The sequence below is a fragment of the Marmota monax genome, unplaced genomic scaffold (assembly GCF_021218885.2).
Source record: "Marmota monax isolate L192 unplaced genomic scaffold, Marmota_monax_Labrador192_F-V1.1 WCK01_AAM20220418_F8-fsc00016, whole genome shotgun sequence".
NCBI classification, from domain to species: domain Eukaryota; kingdom Metazoa; phylum Chordata; class Mammalia; order Rodentia; family Sciuridae; genus Marmota; species Marmota monax.
Genome location: NW_026695209.1, coordinates 11,673,574 through 11,688,933, shown reverse-complemented (window position 1 = coordinate 11,688,933; position 15,360 = coordinate 11,673,574). Strand labels below are relative to the sequence as shown.

Below are 15,360 nucleotides of genomic sequence, written 5' to 3'. Positions count from 1 at the left end.
TTGTACTCTATGTGTGTAATAAGAATTATAATGCATTCCACTGTCATATATAAATTTTTTAAAAAATGAAAAAAAAGAAGTATGGGTTTTTTCCCAGATATAAAATTGTAACAGTGTCTTCATTTATTCCTCTCCTCTTTTCATGACATTGTCTCCTGTAGAATTGATCTTTTATTTTCCTTTCTTTCCTTTCCTTTTCCAATAATCTAGTAAACCTATCCAAAATGAAGCAATGTGATGAATTTGGGTAATACATGAATGAATGAAACAGTTTTGCTGCCTTTCATGAGCTCACCATTAATTGGTATTCTGTGGTCTCCGAACATATACTGATTGGTAAAAACTAAGAGAATACATCAAATTATGATGGGTTTCGTGTGTTCACGCATGTGTAGTAAGGAGCTTATATTTTTATTATTTTAGAAATGAGGGTAAATAGGGGTATAAGCAGAAAAATGGCATGATACTACTAGACTTTTTGAAAGGAAGGTCAGAATGAATTGTGATTACTGCACTGCTTAAGAGCAGTTAGGAAATCAGGGAGGGGACTTTCATAAGAGAACAGTCGATGTAAGTGAACCAAGTCAAAACAGAGCTGCTGGGGGAATGAGATCAAGAAATAAATCTGAGCAAAATTGGCAGAGCAATGAAATTTTTCACCATCAAGTGGAAGTTTTAAGTGTAATGCAAAAGTCACAGAGTGCAAGGGATGCCAGGGAGAGGAACCCAACCAGGTCTGGTCAGGGACAGAGCAGGTGATACCTGAGATGAGTGCTCTCAGAAAAAAAGAATTAGAAAAGAAGGGAGGCACAGAAACAGGTTGTGGCAGCAGGGATCTCCTGACACCAGAGATGCCTTAAGAAAAGTCAAGTATACCAGAAAGAAAATGGCTCCTGATTTGTTTCACAATTGCTGGTAGAGTTGCTGGTGTAACCAGTCCAGCAAGAAGTGAGGTGTGAGGGAAGCAGCCAATGGAACCCTCTGGTTAGCATTGCCTTCTTCTTTTTTTTCTCTAAATATCTTTCATACAAAACTTTCATACAAAGCTTTATGTCTGATGTTTACAAGTGTCCTGTGACATTTGATTGAAGTGTTTTTTTCCTTCTTTTTTTCCCCTGAAGGAAAGGGAACAGGAGAAGAATTAATTTTGTAAGGTATAATCTATGTAATAGCTTCCAAATTGTTTTTGCTTAGATATTTATATATTTTTCTGATCACATGTTGTCCTTAGAATTAATTTTGTTTCTCTAAAAGCTTTAAAGTTAATTAATTTGACTATGAATGGGGGCAAAATGACAAACAAGAAAACAATTACCCAATCTAATTAAATAGCAACTAGGATCCGAAAAACAGCTTTTTATTGAAAATTTTATAATTAGAATCATAGCACTTTATTTGTTCTGTTAACTGTAAGTTTAGTTCTGGGGGCTGGGAATGTGGCTCAAGTGGTAGCGCGCTCGCCTGGCATGCGTGCGGCCCGGGTTCGATCCTCAGCACCACATACAAACAAAGATGTTGTGTCCACTGAAAAATAAATAAATATTTAAAAATAAATAAATAAATAAATAAAATATATACACACACACACACACACATTTAAAAAAAAAAAAAAGTTTAGTTCTGACCATTTGGATGTAGAATCAAGGAGCTCAGGAAAGCAGTATGTTGCCCAAGATTAACTCTTTAGGTTTTTCTAACTTGATAGGTAGTATTTCAGTAACAGGATAGGTCTACACAGTCTCAGCAGTATAACCAGGCTGGCCTTAGAGCCAGTGGTTGAGAGTATTAACTCAAATTATGTGGCTCTGATTCTGGTAAGCTTGCCTTTCTTGGCAATATCCTTTGATGGAGAATTTCTCCTAGGTAGTCCCATATATCCTTATCTAAAGCCTGGTGATAGGAGGTAAATGTAATCTTCACATGTGAAGTGTAAGGGAAGTACTCTATTTTGTGTGGGAGTTTTCAGGACCAATATTTTACCCATGTAAATATTACTTTGCTACCGTAAGCATTTTGGCTCCAAAATGGAGGAGATTTTTGGAAACAAGGAGGGTGTAAAGGGAAAATTGACTGGGGAGGCTGGACTTTCCACACTTCTCAAGCTGCAGCATGTAACATGTTTTCACTTTCTGCTCATCTAAGACTCAGTTGATCTCAAAGACAGTCCTCTTGGCTCTTGTTCTTGGCTGGACTCTGTTATTTTATGTGGCTATTACATATTTGACCACACTTTGCCTCTAATTAAGCCTCTAATTTATTTTTCTTGATTGAACTTGTTACCATTCTACCTTCCTAAGGCTTTTTCTGGGGCCCAGGTAGATGTAGCCACCTGACAGCTGCAGCAATGACTTGAATGGATGGAGTCTGTTTACAATGTAGGGACCATGCATCATTCCAAGGATGATCAAAAACAGGATTCCAGTTTAGCTCTGGCCTTACAAAAGATCCTCCCTTGAGGAACGCATACTTGCCCCTTAAAAACAGCTTCCTAGGACCAGACCTGAGCTTTTACCACTTCTATGCAAGACAGGCAGCCTATGTTTTTACTTTCCCCCATGTGTGCCTTTTCTCCATTCTGGTGCATTTTACTTCTTTTCTTTACTTCTATCTGAATCAAACTAATACTTTCCACCCATTGCAGCTTTTCCAACCTTATGTGCCATTACCTCCAGGTTAGAGAGATCTTCTTCATTGTGCTGTAAAGTGTCTACTTAAATGGACTTAGCAAAGCCCTCCACAGCCATTCACAAGAAGGCTTTCCATGCCAGCCCTTCATGAGCTATGCCCTCTCTTCCTTCCAAACTCTTGTTCTAATCTTTGTAAAAACTTTAAAAATTATGTAAGTTCCCCTCTCCCTATCTCTCATCTCCATATTTGCTTCCTTTATATCTGTGTTTTCTGTTTTACCAAGATCTTTAAAGGACAGCACCCAGACTGCATTCTTTATATATTTATACAAACAACAGAAGATGTTGAACTGGGTCCTCTTCACCCACCTGTCTTCTTAATTCCTGAGCTTAAGATTTTTACCTGTGCATTATGAGTCCTTGCTCAGCTTCCACTTTTCATTAGTGACCAAGCTCACTGACTGTGTAGTTTTTATCTGTTTGCTTCCTTCTTGTTTCTGTTTCCTTCATTTTTTGCTTTAATTTTTTTAAGTGACCTCATTGAATTCCCTACTTGTTCACCCATTTGTCCACCCACATTCTGGGCTGCAGTAAGATACTTTCTGGCTCTCCTGCTGTTGCCTCAATCCTTTGGGACCCATCCAGACAGGGAGGGTCTCAGACATGAGTTATTTTAGATGGTCTGGGAAAATCTAATTAAGGGACACAATAGTAGATGCTGTGGGAGGGCATTTGTCTCTGATTGAAAAAGATGGCTCTTGCCATATGCTCTCAAAGCAGAAACAAAGGCTTACTGCATACATGAACATGGTTTTATATATGTATTTTAAAACCTTTCCTCTGGGTCTGCATAACAGGACAGAAGTAAAGAAACAGAGTAGTGAAGAAATTTGAAAAGAATTTTATTTGGAAAGAATCCTTCTAAGTACTGTTTAGCTAGACTTTGGAGAGTAAATACCCTCAAATAAGATGAGTGCTTCAAGATTTGTGATAAAAAGATTGATGTGGTTGATAATATATCTAAGCTGTAACAGCTACTTCTCCTTTTGATTAATGTTTTCCTTTTGTTAAAAATACATTTAAGTGTTTTTTTAATTTTAGAAAGAAAAACAAAAGAAGCAAAAATCTATGATTCTATCATACAAAAATGGCAGTTGCTATCAACATTTTGATACTTGATTTTTGTATTTTGTTTGTTTTTTTTACAAAATCATACTCATACATTGTCTGGAGTCATACATTGTCTGGAATTGGGATTTGTTGTTTGTTTATTTGTTGAGATATATATATATGGAATGCTTCACCAATTTGCATGTTATCCTTGCACAGGGGCCACAATAATGTTTTCTGTATCATTCTAATTTTAGTATATATGCTGTGGAAACTGAAGTTTTTTTTCTTCCTGTTTTTACTTACTTAAAGTTCACATCTCATGACTCTTAAATAATCACTACATGGATAAAATATAATAGAGCACAAGAATTGGTCTATTCCATTTCCAGTTTTGTGGGCAGATACAATGAAAGAATTCTTGATATAACATTCCTGGGAATCGCTCCCCCTATCTGGGTCTCTGGGTAAGTGTCTTTCTCTCTGAAAGGGCTTTTCTCCCATATGTTATCATATTGGACTCTCAGAATAAACTCAGATAAATGTTCAAATGTCACCACACCAGAGACATTTTCCTGAGCATCTATCTAGTATGTCATATCCCCTCGTTCTGAATTGTTTGTTTTCTTAATGGTCAATCGAATTTCTTCCTCTTAGAATCTAAGATAAATGAGGCAGCAATTTCCATCTGTTTTGTTAAATACTTTATCCTCAGTGTCTTAAATAGTGCCTGTCACATATTAAGTGATACATACTTGTTCAATGAATAGATAAATAAAAACCACAAAAATTTTAGAACACATAAATGAATTGCTTCCTGGAAATCTTGTTTCAATTTATATACTTTTTTTTTTTTTTTTTTTGCACACAAGATTGAACCCAGTGTTGTTCAGCTATTAAGCGACAAACCCGGGTCTTTTTCTATTTTATTTTGAGACAGAGTGTCACTGAGTTATTTAGGACCTCAGTAAGTTGGTGAGGTTGGCCTCAAACTTAGGAACCTCCTGTCTCAGACTCTCCAGTCCATGGGATTACAAGGTGTGACACCAGGTCCAGCTTAATTTATATACTCCTAACTGATGTATGCTATTATCACAGAAGAGCCCACTTTGGATATTAAAGATATAAAATAAGAGGAAAAAGTTTTGGTTCATTTCTTCTTTGAATCATCTGTACCCCTTCATTATCCATGTTTTATTAAAGTACACAAAAGCTTGTCTGAATTAACTGTGTTGGATGGAATTTTTCATGTTTTTTATAAATAATTTCTCTTTTACAATAGGCATTCAGATTTCTCTTGTGCTTTGTGACATCTTAAATTTTAAAAATGTGTTAAATCAAATATTTTAATATTTTTTCCATTGAGATCACCTATATTGTTGTCATAGATTATAAAAATTTCTAATTTTTTCATTCATTTTACTATTATAATTTTTAAAGTACTCTTTCTCATTCTTACATTATTTTTTCTTTATCCACTGTAATCCTCGTTCTTTTATTTTTAAAGTAAGTCATTCCATTTCATAGTCTTGTTTTATTTTAATCCCTTACCTTCTTCTTTTCCTGTAAAACAGGGTTTTTATTTATTTATTAATTTTATTTAAAATGCCTGTTTTCGCCTATTTTAATAGATGATACATTTACAGCTCTCATTTTTTTAAAAAAAAATTTACTTTTACTTTATTATTTATTTTTATGTGGTACTGAGGATCAAACCCAGTGACTTATGGGTGCTGGGAAAGCACTTTACCACTGAGCTAGCCCTACTACTCTCCTTTTGATAATATTCTTATCCCATATTTTTCTACAATCCCTCATTTTATATTTGTTTTTCTATTTGCTCAAATCTCTGGATTAGCCTAATCAGTCCAATGTCATGTTCACAGCCAGATAGCACTTTGTGTTTCCTTACTATTCTCTTCTTGCTGGTCACATCCCCTCACATTGTTCCTGCTAGGTAATGTTTGTGTGCAGACTGCCCAGCTAGACTGGGAGCATGCAAACAGTTTAATTTTCCTCCCTAAAGTAAGGTAGTCTTCTTAATTCCTAACCTTGTTTCACAAGCCTGAAAAAGCTAAAGCTCCTAATATGTGCCTCTGCTACCTTATACATTGTTTTTCTAATTTTAGGGAATACAATGTGCTGCATGACATCTCTCCCTGTTTTCAGGTACTAATAACCAAGTAGAATGAGATGGTGATAATAAAGGCACCTTCTATAGCTACACAATATAACTATGGCAATTCAGACTTTTCTTAGAACAGGTCCATCAATCTGTATGTAGTTAGTAAAGGAATATTAAAATACTTTTTTAGCTTCCAGGTTGACAGCACTATCCTATCCACAGTGTAGGCTACCTGTTGCTTTTCTTAGTCAACATCATTAGGTTGAACAGTGATAAATAGATTGCCCCTATTAATATTCATTTTAAAGATTATTGAAGATTGTATTTAAAAAAATTATTAAGATCAAATTAAGTCTGTGGATTACTAAACATGTCTTGGAAAAACAGATGACTTTCTGCTTTGTTTTGTTTTCTTCAATATTAGGGATCAAACCAGGGCTTCAAACATGCTAAGTAAGAGCTTTATCACTGAGCAGTACCCCTAGTTTGACAGCAATATTTTTCAAGCCTTTTATTTGAGTTTGTTTCTTCCTCTATCTAAAAGTGACTCTTGGCTAGACTCAGTGGCACATACCTGTAAGCTCAGCAGCTTGGGAGGCTGAGGCAGGGGGATTGTAAGTCTGAGGCCAGTTTTGACAACTTATGGAGACTGTCTCAAAAAAAAAAAAATTACTTGTGGATGTAACTCAGAAGCAGAGCAGAACACCTTTGAGTTCAGTCCCCAGTACCATAAACCAAACCAAACCAAAACAAAGTGACTCTCTTTCAAAGCATTGCAGATGATTAAGGACAAATGTATGTATATATTATATAATTAGAATAGAAAATATCAATATGACATAAATAGCCAATTTTTTGTTATTATATAATCCTTAGAAATTATGTTTATAATTTCATAGATGCATGTTGCTTCCTGTCCCCTGGAATCACTTTTTAATTGAAATTAATTTTTAATTTTTCCTATTTATTCTAATTTGGCATCTCTAAATACAAGTGATAGGGTTTTGGTGGCAAAATTATCTAGGCTATTGAGATATTTTTCAAATTAGATTAATTTAGCAGAAAATTATATGCAATGTTTGAGTAAATCATGACAGCATCTAAAGTAGCAGACCTTTCCCCATAAAAATGATGATGGAAACTCAGGTGAGTCAAATTGACAAACTGATTTTCAGCAGCATCCTGGTGGTGATCATTTCAATGTGAGGCACCAGACTATTCCAAAGGGAGTTATTTTCATAACCTATGTGTAATTCAGGAATGTCTGTGGCCATAAAAATACATTATAGACTAGGAAGTCACTGAAAGCCTTTCAAGTGCTGGTGCATGTTTTGTTTCATGTAGCTTTTAGTGACCTTTCTGCATTTATCAGAAAGTTTTTTGTTTTGTGCCTGCAGAAGCTCTGTTACAATGTAGGCCAAATCCTGCCAGATGCTGAACATATATGATTGCACACCTCTACTGTGGAAGGCCGGGGGCCTGGTTTACTCTTGGTTGTTCATCTTGAATGAAAGAAACAGAAAAACAAGTGTGTTCTTGGTGACATATGAAAATGCAACTTAAAATTACTGGATGACACTGAAATGTAGACATTTCTGAAGACGTATTATTCTTTTAGCAGTAATTAAATTTCTTGATTTTCTACATATCTGTTAGCTAAAGAGCCCAAAGTGTTTTTCAATGATGCCTGTTTTCAATATCTGAAAGTCTTAATTGAATCACTAAAAGATGTCAAATAATTATTATTCTTTATTTTAAATTTTATTTAGAAGTGGCTTCCATGTGTTTATTCCAAGCCTCTCAATGACTCCCTACTATAGATTGGAGAAAATGGAAACCTTATTTGTTCCCCAACCCCTGCTAGAAACTGCTTTTAACATTTATTATGACATTCTCTATTATTGCCATTTTCAAAACTGATATTAACACCCAAATTATTTTGATTTGGTCACTATTTTCTATCACTTGGCTTGTTCATTTTTGGATTTTTTTTGGTTCATCTATTTTATTTATGTCAAATAATGCCTGATTTGAGGATAATTCAATTTGCTAAGTAAAGGCTAATGAGATGGAAATTCCAAGTTCAGCATCCATATGGAAGCTAGCCATTCCTGCATAGTACAGAATCAGACGATTGCCTTGGACAGCTTGTGGTATCACCCAACAAATGGGAGAAAATGTGAATATGGCAAATCCATCTGAGTGATGGCCATTTGGGGGTGGGAAACTTGTCTAATCCAATCATTAGTAAAGCATATGCTTCTTAATTGGGTTTTATTATTCAGAAGAATGGATTTGATTTGAAGTAAAATTACCTGATTTTTTTGGTCATAGATTAATTGAAAATAATGGTGGCTATTATTTTTAAAGCATTTTGAGGAACATGAAAACTTAATGTATAATATTTTAAGGGGAATTGTGATAATAAGATAGCATGTGATCTTTAAAGGTTTAACATAGCTATCCCTAACTATTCCTATACTTTAAAAATGATTTCCCAAAGCAATGTCATTTTTAGTTCCTTAGGCATAAATAACTTTGTTTATAAGTGATCAACTTTGCAGTTAAATATTATAAATGAATATTCTTTAAAAAAACTTTAGAACCCAAGTGATATTATATGTATTATATATATAATCATATCATATACAAATATATTTGTTAGTCTGTCAATTCTATATTTTCTAGTTGATATTGAATACAAAGAAATGCTTTGCTGCTTTGTTGTAAATATTCTTTGATCCAACATGGGAAATATCATTCTGGATTTTTAAGAGAAAAAATAGAAGTCAGTGAATTAAATAATAACTACTATTAAAAGATACTTGGAATTTTACCTTTGGTACTTTTCATATCTTTAGCACATTTTCTATTAAAAATGTTTCTGGAGTTCATTGTGCTTGGTTTTGGTTCTCTAAGCTGTAGTAAGTAGCCTTGGGACCCCTGAAGGCACACCCCACACACTTATGCTGTGTGACCTAAGGTCACAGTAATGGCTGCAAGCTAATTGATTGAGAAAGGCTTGTCTGGCAGGGCCTCTTTGCGTCCTCCCTGTACATTCCTAAGTTCTGTGAAAGAGGCACTAGCAGCTCAGCCTAGCAAGGAAGGAAAAAAGAGAGGAAGTCTCTGCGTTCTGATTACACCCTGAATTCCCTTGTAGTGAGCTTGCTTCTCTCCACCCACTTCTTACTGAGAACTCCTTAACTTGACGGTGAACAACTTAAAACTTGATCCTGCAGGAGTTACCTGAAAGTGATTTTGAGTATTCATTGAACTGAAAGAACAAATCACCTACTTCAGGCGGTGGGAAGCATATGGAAATTATATTAGAACTTCAGCAAAGTGCACAGCTGCATAATACAGAAGCCGGCACTCAGATTGACAGGCAAATAAGCCAGCTTGTGGAAGGGGCCTCTGGGTGGCAGCTCTGGGCTTTTGGGTGTTGGACAACTATAGGCAAAACTGAAATGGAACAGGGGCAGAAAATAGCACACTTTTACTCTACGCAACTGTTGCTTTCACATGGTGAGTGCAGATTTAAGATATTACTTAAAATATACTTTCTGTGTTGTCAAACAAGTTAAATTTGTTGTGCTTTGAGGGAAATTACAGCAGTAGCACTACTTAGGAAGTTCTTAGGTGATATGGCTTTGTTTCTGCTTGATTTCACATGAAACTTGGCGATAGGAACAGAGAAGTATGGTGTTTGTATTGTACTCTGTCATTTTTCTTAAAATTGTCCTTTTGTTTAAGTCATGCTTCTCTTCAACCTGAATCAATATTGTTTTAGGCAAATCATGTGTGGAGTAGATGAGGAAGGAACACCAGTGTGACAGAATATTTGTAAACATTTCATTTAGTCCGACTTTGTGTCACTTGTCCACGGCTTCATGTTTTGCTGCCTTATCTCAGGAATATACAGCACAGAGCGTATGAAAAGAGCTTTGTGTGAGAATTCCTGGCCAGTGAAAGGGTCAGGGCCTGTGTGTTATCTGCCTGCCAGCAAGACTCACTGGTGTGCCCTCTTATTTTTAACATAAAATAGGAGAAAAAAATGCATCTTTACATATTAAAAATAAGTGTGTTTTGATTCCAACACTTCCCTTCTTGTGGTTTATGTGTATTATTCCTGGCAAAGGATTGTTTAAATTTCTTTGGGGCAGCAGCATGCAAGCTTCTTTTGTTTCTTTTTGTCTTGTTTGCTCACATTTCATTGTAGAAACTTTGCACATATTTAGAAAAAAGAAATCACATTGAAATAATACTTCAGTCATTTTAATTTCAGTGCAAATATTTTGCAAGTTAGTAAGCTCATGTTTTCTGGTAAAAAAAAATAATACTTCAGAGAGTAAATTGTGCTAAATTCCTATTTTAATCGTATTTAGAATCCTATTTTAAATGTGCTTCTTGTTAAAAAATAAAAGAGTCTACAGGGAGTATTCCTAGAAATATTAGTAGAAGACAAATGTTTTTCTTTACAAAACTGCAAATTCAGCATTGCAATTTTAATAAGTGCCAAAATATTATTGCTGTGATTGACTTTTGTTTAAAAAGTTTTATTAACAAGGGGACTGCATTAGATGTTACCAAATGAAATGAAATGAAAAAAAAATGTGTCTTTCATACCACTGATTTGATAAAACACAGAGATTTAAGTTTTTACTGTTTGTTTCATATTCATTTAAACTTTGGAAGAGCAACTGTGGAATACAACTTTTGTATACTTATTTCAGAAGTAAAATTCACTAGAGAAGCCTTGTTATATTTTTAGATTTATAACTTTTGTTTGCTAAAGTTAATTCATAAACTGAAAGTTTCTTGGAGTAATTGTGCAGCTATAAAACAAAATAAAGGGAGGAAAATGTTTAAGGAAGAGTGAATGTAATTTCAGTTATAAGGAATACTTAGCTCTTTGAAGGAATACTTAGCTCTTTTGTAAAATTTATGGAAACCTATCTGTTGGCAGAACTAAGTCATAGTCTTGACTTTTCTACAGAAACTATGTATAAGAAAGATATTTTAGAACTATTTCTGATTTGATTCATGCTTCCTTCAACAATTGTAAAATGTGACTGACAAAGCTTTGTCTAGAAGAACAAGTTCATTATGTCCTCGTCACCTGTTAACATTCATTCTTTCTTACCCACAGTCACAGTGTCTAGTTGTTTATTAGTGTTGCAGAGAAGTGAAAACGTTTATTTTTAAGAGAGAAGCTGTTCATTTATATGCACCTTTTGAACTTTTAAAAATGCTGTTCTTCTCAAAATCCAAGTGTTTTTAATAAGGTCTTTTGTTAGAATCTTAATGCGAATGGTCAAGAAAGGACATATAATTGTTTTGTCTTTCTTTTAATGTATCTCCATAAAAGAAATATTAAGGTGCAGCTGAGGATTTGACAGGCTCTGCTAAGACATCAGTCTATGAAAATCAAGATTGCAAAACAACAACAACAACGACAAAAAAAAAAAAAATGTTTACCCCTTACCTAGCTAGAGACCTGAAATTAAAGGGAACTTTATTATTTTTCTTGGCTATAAAGTCCAACCTCAACTCAGGAAGTTACTGTGTGATGGGAGGAGCTACAAGAGTGAAGTTCTCTCTAATTGAATTACCAGAATTGTGACAAACAGTAGATCTGCTTCTCAGTGTTCCTAATATTTAATCTTTTTTAAAAAAATTATTTATTTGTTCTAATTTGTTTTACGTGACTACAGAATGTATTTCAATTCATAGTACACAGATGGAGGACAACTGTTCATTTTTCTGATTGTAGACAAAATAGAGTTACACCATTCCTGTCTTCATGAACCTAGGGTAATATGTCCATCTCATTCCATCATCTTTCCTACCCCCATGCCTAACATTTAATTTTAAACTTCCATCTTCTATCTTTGCTGTTTGTGTTTACTTGTTGGTTGGTTACTAAGATGAAGGCTGCTTTTAAAAACTGAAATCAACCACAGTGATTTTAAGAAGGTATATGTCTTTTTATGTAAGGCTAATTTCCCACAGGTGTTTGTGCATTTGATTAACAGGAAACAGTAGATATGTGTTCACAAATTTATATATAGTGACCTTTTATTTCCATATAAGCATACATATTCACATGCACTCATAAACACATATCCTTATTTATACCTCTAATATCTTGAAGCAATATCCTTCCTTCTTAGCCCCATAATTACTTTTAAAGACCTATATAGAGTAAATAAAGCTAAAGGAAAAGGATCTTTGACTAGAATTCTAAATAAAATGAGGGGGAAAATATGCTTCACCAATGATGTGAAGAATAGTACCAAGCCCTTGCTACAGAAGTAATATCTATCATGGATGCCAAGTCATTGCCTTTCAAATATATTTGCACCCATGTTGGAGCAAATTGTCCATCTTGTGTCCACCAGAGTGGTGTATGTGTAGGTGTGCAGGCACTTATACACACAGAAATGAGTTCACATGCAAAGTGACAGAGTAGCCTGGACTTATGCTAAGCCTAGGAAACTGTGTTACCGATTTCTTAATTCTAGCGGTCACTAAATCCCAGGTTCTGTGTGTACACTTGTAGCAATAGACATCTGTTGCTATAAACTTGTGACTGCTCTGTTATTTCCATGCAATTGTATCTCTGTTTCAATGGCATTGATCAATTTATTTTAAAGATGATTTATTCCCTCAGAAAATAGAGCAGAATCTATAGGATTAAACTCTACCTTCCTGAATTATACATCCTCAAAAGACTTCCTTAGAGAGCAGCAGTGTTAATTATTTTCCTTACTGGGAAGAAAGCATAGAGTTTGTTCATCTTCCATGACACTTTGATCCTAGAACTTGTATCTTTCTTAAATTGTAGAAAACCCAAGAATTTTCTTTTCAATCATTCCTTCTTTTAACATTGGCTCTAATCTCTTGTCCTGGAACTCCCCAGTAGATGTTATGTTAAAGTTTCACAATGTATCACACATATTCCCTATTATTATTAGTAGTATTATTATTTTGGTATCAGGGATTGAACTCATGGGCACTCAACCACTGACCCACATCCCCAGCCTTTTTTTGTATTTGATTTAGAGACAGGCTTTCATTGAGTTGTTTAGCACCTCAGTTTTGCTAAGGTTGGCTTTGAACTCCCAATCCTCCTGCCTCAGCCTCCTGAGCTGCTGGGATTACAGGCATGTACCACCATGCCCAGCTCTTTCATACTATCATATACATCTACTTACATTGCACTTTTGGTGAATTACTCAGAGATATCTTCCAATTTACTAAGGCCTTTTTTTTGACAATATCCATTCTAGAATTTATATTTTTAACTATATTTTCACTTTTCTAGAATTTTGATTCTTTTCTCATAACCATTTTTGTTTCATTTCTACTTTTTTCCTCATGCTATATAGGTGATTTCTTATTTTGTTTCCTTGAGGATCCTAACATACTTATTTTGAGGTCATTATAAAATTTTTCTGTGACATTAATGTCATCTGGAAAATGTCATTGAATCTTCTAATTTTTTTGTGATCCTTTTATATTATTCTGTCATGTCTTGGGATTTTGGTTTCCTGGCTCATCTTGAGTGAAAGGAATTTTAAAACTTCTTAATCTTTTGTTGCTAGTCCCTATATCCAGTCTTGTAGTCTTAGAATTGGCCTTGACCCTCTCTGTTCCAAGTCCAGACTCTCTGATAATGAGGCTGTGAGAGATCTAGTCAAAAGTCAAAAGGCAGTTTGACTCAGGTTCTGGGTGTGAAATTATGGCTTCAGGGTCTGGCCTCCTTATGAAAGCAACCCCAGGTAAATCATGACTGTGGCAGATGGAGGTTATACTCAGCTTCCTGTTATTTTACCCTCAGATTTTAATCGGTAAAGCTGGCCCTGGTTATTAGTACCTGTGGGACAATTGTGGTAGGTATCCCAGTGACCTTGAAGATAAGAGTTGCTTCCTTCTCACTTCGAAGAGCAGCTGGCATGGTGCACTTCATTTTGTGTTTATGTTCTCTCTCTGAACTTTTATCTTGTTTTGAGCATCATCTTTCTTTAACATTATCCCTTTAAAAATATATCTATTATTACAATATGTTGGAAGCAAAGTAACGGACTCAGGCTGTATTTTTGCAGTGCCACCTTAACAAGAGTTCCTGAAACCATGTAGTTTGGAATCAAAAAACATGGCTTCAAATTCTGACTCACTTATGACTGTGTCACCTTAAATCAAAGTCTTCCATTTCCTAAAAGCATTATTTCTTCCCATGAAACATATTGATAGCAATGCTTATTTCCAAGGGCTGTTGGAAGCATTGACGGGGGCAATGTGTGGAAAGTATTTAATCTTGTGCTTAAACATAATAGGTGTGCACATTTTAGGGGTAGGTGAAAAATAACAAAAAATCCAAACTAGATGCTCCCAATCATTTTTTTAATAAAAGCAATTGGAGAATCAAATAAACTTGCCTCTTGTATTCTGTATGAATGCAAGGTTGTCATATTTTAATATCTAAATCAAATTTCTAAAGATGAAAGTCCAGTGCACTAGTTCACATGTCTAACAGGTGGGCTAGTGTTGCTATACTATCATGTACCTTAACAAGAATAAATGAACATAATTCAGACAATCTCAGTAAAACAAGAATTCTTCCAAATGACCTTTTAGGCATAGTTTTTTTAAAAAAATATATGTGACTTAATATGGGTAGAAGAGTAGAAAAGAAAAGTGTCACAAAAACATGCTTTTTTTCTTGATTCACAATAATGTATATCAAGCAGGGATGGATTTCTGTAATGGTCAGGGGTCTTTTGTGTTTCAGATGCTCTTGTTTTGTATCTTTGTAGATAATTTATAATCTTTTAAAAACGTCTGTTTTGATGATCCAGAGTTTAAATTTATAATGTCAACAGAGTGTATGATTGGCTGGGTGAGATGAGATTCAGAAAATTAAAAAAAAAATTAGAAGAAAGAAAGATGAGGATGAAGATTTAGAAGCAGCTGTAGTAAATTGAATATAATCAGAATTTGAAAACGAAGTTTCTAAGAACTTATTGTCAATATGACCCTGAGTAGAACATTTATAAAATAAATATTTTATTTTTTTTACACTGTTGGGCTTCATTCTACCACATTGTCTCTTTATTTCTTTTTGTAAGTTTGTCTTCTGCTCATTCCTTAAATATTCCTTAAATATTCAATGCTCCTTCTAAGACTGCCTTTTCTTCTATCTTCTCTCCTTTGTCATCTCATTCATCATAACTTCAGATATCATGATAAGCCAATCTGTAGCCTGTTGCTGGCTCCCAAAATTTAAATCCACATATCCAGTTACCACAGGCACTTCATAGACAACGTGTCCAAATCCACGCTACCATCTCCTGGCAAGAGGAGGTATCTGGGTCCATCATCTACCTGGTTTCACAAAACAGAGAGTGTGGAGTTTGTCTTCTATTTTTTTGATCCTGAACATGTACACTTTGTGAAAGATTCATTCCATGATTAACCATTTCTATTTCTAATCAC

At 34.7% G+C, this 15,360-nt stretch overlaps 1 long non-coding RNA gene and 1 other non-coding gene across 2 annotated transcripts in view; one reads left to right on the top strand and one right to left on the bottom strand.

Moving 5' to 3' along the window:
* The window catches only part of LOC124083803 (uncharacterized), a 290,521-nt gene that overhangs the window by 182,474 nt on the left and 92,687 nt on the right, over positions 1-15,360 (top strand). The gene's annotated exons all lie outside the window — the stretch shown is intronic.
* Positions 3,912-4,020, bottom strand: LOC124083818 (U6 spliceosomal RNA). Its single transcript, XR_006848923.1, has one exon. It is a non-coding gene; the product is annotated as a U6 spliceosomal RNA (small nuclear RNA).